At 50.8% G+C, this 5,631-nt stretch overlaps 1 protein-coding gene across 4 annotated transcripts in view; it reads left to right on the top strand.

Annotated features, from left to right (window-relative positions):
- Window positions 1-644: 644 nt before the first annotated feature.
- Window positions 645-5,631, top strand: part of PAPD4 (poly(A) RNA polymerase D4, non-canonical) — an 88,789-nt gene continuing 83,802 nt past the window's right edge. For 3 of the 4 annotated variants that reach the window (XM_019532193.1, XM_019532194.1, XM_019532191.1), the window contains exon 1: window positions 741-879. The gene's annotated coding sequence lies outside the window, so the exon portion shown is untranslated. Of the gene's footprint in view, window positions 679-740; window positions 880-5,631 lie in introns of those variants that run through there. The other variant, XM_019532192.1, reaches the window with a different exon arrangement.

The following is a 5,631-nucleotide window of genomic DNA, read 5'->3' as shown; positions in this document are numbered from 1 at the left end:
GATTGCAGTCCTGGGCTCCTCCTCCTGCACTGGCCATAAGCCATGACAGGATCCTCTGAGGCTGGATCCTACAATCACACCTCCCACCTTGCAGTGGCATGGCAGGACAAAGGACCATGTGGCTTGCACACCAGATCCTGTCATGCCCGAATGTCTGGCAGAGGCCTCGATGATTTAATATTTAGTGCTCGTGCTGCCCCACTCCTTTGCTGCGTGCAGATCCCCGCCACAAGGCGGTTTCCGCTGCTCCTGCCTACAGCAGCCCGGCACTTTACAGACGTCGCGCTTCTCCGTGTCAGTGAGTCCCAAGCAGGACGAGGGCGGCTGCCAGTTCCGTTTCACTCTGAACAACGGCTCCACCTCCGCCCCCCCCGCAGGCTGCGAGGCTCCCTCTGCCTCCCGGCCCGCAGGCTGCACGGGCCGGGCGCGGGGACCCCCGGCACGGGCGGAAGTGCTCCCGCCAGCTGTGCTGCACAAGGCGCTGCAGGGCAACGGAACTCAGCAGCCGCGAGCGGAAGAGCCCGCGCCACAGCCCAGACCCCCAACCTATCTGCGCAGACGTGCCCGAGTGACGACACAAGTGCAGCTGCGCACGCGCCGAACCCGCCGCAGGCTCCATCCGGGCAGCTGCGTGTGTGCATGCGCATACGAACAAACATGTTAGTGACGGAAACGAGGGTGGGGAGGAGGGAAGCGTTGTGGGCTGAAGCGGCGACTTCCTGCCGGATTATCCGCATCCGGGTCAGAGGGCAGGGCTCAGCTGGTTTGCTTCTGTTTGCTTCCGGCGAGTTCTTCCCGGGGAGAGAGGGGCCCGGAACGAGGCCCATCCTGCCCTGCGCGAGGGCCGCCGGCGGCTCCTCTCTGCCCGCCCTGGCCCGGGTGAGTGCCTCGGCGCCGGGCTGCTGCGCCCGGTGGCCCTGAGGCCCCTGCGAGCCGCTGCTGGGCACGGCCGGGCGGGGCGTTGGACTGTGAGACACTAGCCTGCCCGGGAGGCATGTGGTGGGCGGAGTCCGAGGTCTGTGCCTTAAGCTGCCTACAGAGTGCCCTGGGTGCGGCAGGCCGGTTGGTGCTCAGAGGCCTGGGGGCTGGGCCCGCATGTGGGTTGCGTGTTGGGTCCTTGGCGTGGGATCCTTTTGCCTTACACAGCCATTCCCGAGTTGGACCTGGCACAGGGGAGGTAGGCTGCTAAGTGCAGCAATGAGCTCCTTGTGGCGCTTATGTCACCGTGAGCTGAGTCACACTCTCAGTAGAGGAGTCCTGCTCCAGGCAGGGCCATGTGTGTGCTCACAGGGTGTTTTGTAGCCTTCCCACCCCTGCGGATTGCTGCACTGGCAACTCATGGGTGAGTTGGAGAGAAGTTAGAGGTTTCTTGGCAGCCAGTAGACTTCTCTCAAGACATCTGAAGTCTGAAGGGGCCTGGGTGATACTTGGGTTTGAGAACCACATACGTTGGGGCTCTTGTGTGTAGGAAACAATGTCCTCTGTGCTTGTGCCTGTTAAACTCCCTCCTTTTTGAAGTAACTGGCCTTCTGGAGTCCAATAAAGAGTGCTGCATGAGGAGTTCTGCTGATGCAATCAAAATTGTATCATGAAGGTGAAGATCTATCTGGTCAGGCTAACTTGTTAAGACTTGTCAGGTTCTGTAATCATCTACACACAGAGGTATGATGCAGTTAGCATCATGTCTGGCTACCTTTGATTCCCCAGCCAGAATGACCTGTAAGAGCTAGGTCAGTGGAGGGTGGCATTTCGCATGTGTCTGGAGCAGGGATTAAACTGCTGCCTCTGGAACAATGATGAGGTGCTTTCCTTAACTACTCTACCACTCCACCGTGCATAGTATCAAACAGTGCTGGTATATTCCTCCTCAAAAGCGAGCCTTAGTCTGGCTGTTTTTGCCAAAACAATGAATAATGCAAGTTCATTTAAGTTTCATCATAGCTATCGTGTGGTTTGAAAAATAATGCTACTTACATGAGCTGATCAGTTCATTCTACTGAGCAGGCAATTGCTGCTGCCTTTGTTTGTCTTTACGGTTTTTTATACCAGCAGTTCTCAACCCATGGGTCATGACTCATGACCCAAAAATGGGTCTCACGGTAATAAGAAAGGGTCATGAACAAACCTTAAAAATGGATTGACGAACTCAAACAATGGGTTCTCCTTTAAAGGAGAAAAACTTGGGCAACTGGCTTTTCTCTTGCAGGCTAGCAGAATTCCAGCCTGCATAGGGCAGCTTGGGGCCCCCCTATGCCTCCCTCCCGATGCCCCACACACTCTGGGGTGGGGGACACTGGCTTGGGACTGACCATCGATGTTTACAAGTGGGTCCTGCTACAAAAAAGGTTGACGGCCACTGCTTTACACTGTTAGGACTAAAAATTTGTCTCTTAAAAATCTTGGATTATGGGGCAGAGTTCTGCTGTAAAGGATGGAATCATTTTAGATTTGATTGCTGTGGATTTGTAGCATAAATGAGAATTTGGCATAAAAGAAGATATGTGAGTGTTGGGGTGTGCTGGAAACTGTGATGTATGATTTGAATCTTGGCTTAACTGGTGATGGAAATGGAAAAATTTCAGTTTTGTTTCTTTGTAGTTCCTTTTCAACAAACTGTGAAATTCCCAGTGGGTGCAAAAAAGGAAGTGAAGCTGTTAACTTAAGCAAACCAGCATTCCTGTGGGCCTTTTATTATTGTTTTTATTTTAAATTGAGTTGATAGACTGAAAGTGTCTCCATTTCTGTTAGCCTAGTTTGCCATTTCTGCACAATTTTGGTTTCTGCTTTTAGTTTTCTGTGTCACCGTAATAAATACGTCAAACGTTTTCTAAAGAGCTTGTAAGAGCTTGGTTTAGAATCTTTTTTTTTTTTTTTTCTTATAATGATACTTCATCTGTTTCTAGTGTAACGTACAGAGCCATACAAGGTAGGATAAGCGTGTAAATCTTAGGACTCAAATGTATTATTGATAGAAATATTCAATTCAAAGTAACTTAAAATAAAATTGAATGTAAGCTTATCCTGAAATTTAGGCCCTGGTTTGGTAACTGGATCTCTGTTCCAGTTACAGGACTTTGGATTTCATAACAACATTTTTAGAGAAAACAAGACCAGTAACAAAAGTTTCAACTTGCTTTTAAATAGTTCCTTGAAGGTAGTTGTTTAAACAACTTCTGTATTTGGAACTCAGCTAGTACACTACAGTACTTGGGTGAATAGTAGTATATTTGATCTTAGCTTTTGGCAGGTGAGTAGTTTTGTTGTTTTGAGTGGCAATACTTGTCTGTAGGTGTGATCAAGCATTCACAGCATCCAGTCTAGATTTAGGTGACTTATTTTAAGACACCTGAACCTAGACCAGGAGTGGCACGTGTAGCCTTTTGTCACTGCCAGGAGTGGTGTGGGTAAGTAACTCAGGATGGGAAAGGGGCTGCCAGGTCTAGGGTGTTATCTGGGTTGGGAATAGCACAGCCTTAGGGCTAGTTCCCATGTGTTTGCTAGTAACTAGATTAAATTAGTGCACCAAATGCAATTTTGTGGCCAATTAGCCCCCCCCAATGCCTGAATGAGTGGGTGTTTAGATCAACATAACTGTGATTACATTAAACACTAAATGTGTAATGCCTGTATTTACCCTGCATTTGCAGGATTCTGAGAGTGAAAGTGACTAAAAAAATAAGACTGAAAGCAGGCCTTGGTTTTTACTGTACCAAAGACAGGTGAAAATTAGAGAGAGCTTAGCTGTGTGCTTAGCTGTGTTAGTCTGAAGTCAGTGAGAAGGCAGGGCAGGTATGCACTGTTACAGGCTAAATAAGATTATATATGTGTAGAGCACAAGCTTTTGGGGGCTGAAATTCACTTCATCAGATGTAGTGAACAGTGTGAGGTAATACGCTGTTCGGAGGTGGCATTACTGTCAAAAGAAGCTTGTTTGTACGTGAAATGAATTGAGTTTTAGAAAAAGTGTTTGGGAATTTCAATATAATGTTACCACTTTGTGTCTAATTGGTTTGAGAGGCAAGGATGTTGTATCTGATTTTTCTGTTTCTGTATTATTCAAGTAGTTTGTGTATTTTGATGTTTTCCAACAAAGTAAGTGAAAATATTAGGTGTTATTATTTGTTCAAACCAGTGGGTTCCCAAACTCTGACACCTTGTGTACCACCAATTAAAATGATACAGCCATAAGTACCACCAGCAAATTTTTCGTACATATAGACCTCTTCCACCACTTGGGCTCAGGGCGGTCTGGGCCTTTCCAGCAGTGCAGGGGGGCTCTTGCTGCTGCCCCCCCATGTCTTCCCTGGGGTGCATGCATGTGCCCCCCAGATTTTTGCTCAGGATGTAAGTGGGCTGCTTGTTGTGTGCTGGGCTCTGCGCCATGCTGCGGTTGCCTCAGGCGCTGCGCATAATTCCATGTGCCTTCCACTGCTGGGCGGGCAGGGGATGAGGCACAGCCAGAATACAGAAAAAGGCACATTGCGAGTGGGCAGCCTGTCTTTGCCCCATGCACAAATCTGGGGGTGGGGCACATGCCCCCCATGCTTTCCCAGGGGTGTGCGCAGTGGCAGGAGCCACCCCTGCCTCTGAACCAGCTGTCTAGGGCTCCAGCCATTCCACTACCCACCCTGGGGCCCCATTCACCCCAGTCCCTGTCCCACTTTCTCCATCACCGTGGGGGCCTTGATCTGCCTCCCCCATTTTCTTCCCCCCACACCCCTTTCTTTCCAACCCACTTACGTGCTGGGTGCTGCTTCACACATGGCTAGGCTGCATTCCTGGCCACCTGCAGCAAGTTGCTGCTGTGTGCGTGTGTGCCCCTCCCCCCAGCCTTCCACGTATCACTCAAGTCTGTGTACCACTAGTGGTACACATATCACAGTTTGGGAACTGCTGGTTTAAACAATCAGACCTGTTTATTGGTTATAGTCTGTTGAATAATTTTATTTACTATTGCCATTAGGCCAGAGTGGTCAAAATACAGCCCATGGGCCAGATCAGGCTTGCCAGGCAATTCTGTCTGGCCTGCAGAGCCCCTCTGTAATCTCTGGCCTTCACTGCCCCTCTGCAAGCCAGCACCTCTGTGCAGGAGGTGCAGTTCTGGTTACTAAACAACCTCTGCTCCCAGCCTGGTTTGACCTGGCCCAGCCCTGAGCCTGGGACACTGGGGACAAGGAGCCTCTGCCTGGCAGAGCTTATACCTGCTGCCCCATGCCCGCCCCCCCCCGGGACTGTTCCCAGGCTCCCTGCCTGCAAGATTCAGGGGATTCAGGTATGGCCCCACCTGGTCGGGACCAGGGACTCCCACTGGGGAAAGGGGAGCTGGGAGTGCAGGGAGCCGTGTATTGTGGGCTGGGCTGGCCCCACATACTGCAGGAGCATGGGAGCTGTGTGCTATGGAGCTGGGTTGAACTGGCCCTGAACACTGTTGATGCACATGGCCAGGGACTCGGGAGTGCTACACGGCCATGTAGGGTTGGCTCTGAGCACTGTTGCCGTGTGCAATCAGGGACTCACGCAGGAGTGCAAGTGCAAGGTGATGCACCTGGAGAGGAACAACTGGCACCATACCTGCAGATTGGGGAACTCCCCTCTTGTCAGCACGGAGGCGGAAAAGGATCTTGGAGTCAT

The sequence above is a fragment of the Crocodylus porosus genome, unplaced genomic scaffold, assembly GCF_001723895.1.
Source record: "Crocodylus porosus isolate Cpor-Errol unplaced genomic scaffold, CroPor_comp1, whole genome shotgun sequence".
NCBI classification, from domain to species: domain Eukaryota; kingdom Metazoa; phylum Chordata; order Crocodylia; family Crocodylidae; genus Crocodylus; species Crocodylus porosus.
Note: the sequence above shows the minus strand (reverse complement) of the source record. Positions and strands in the feature narration are given on the sequence as shown.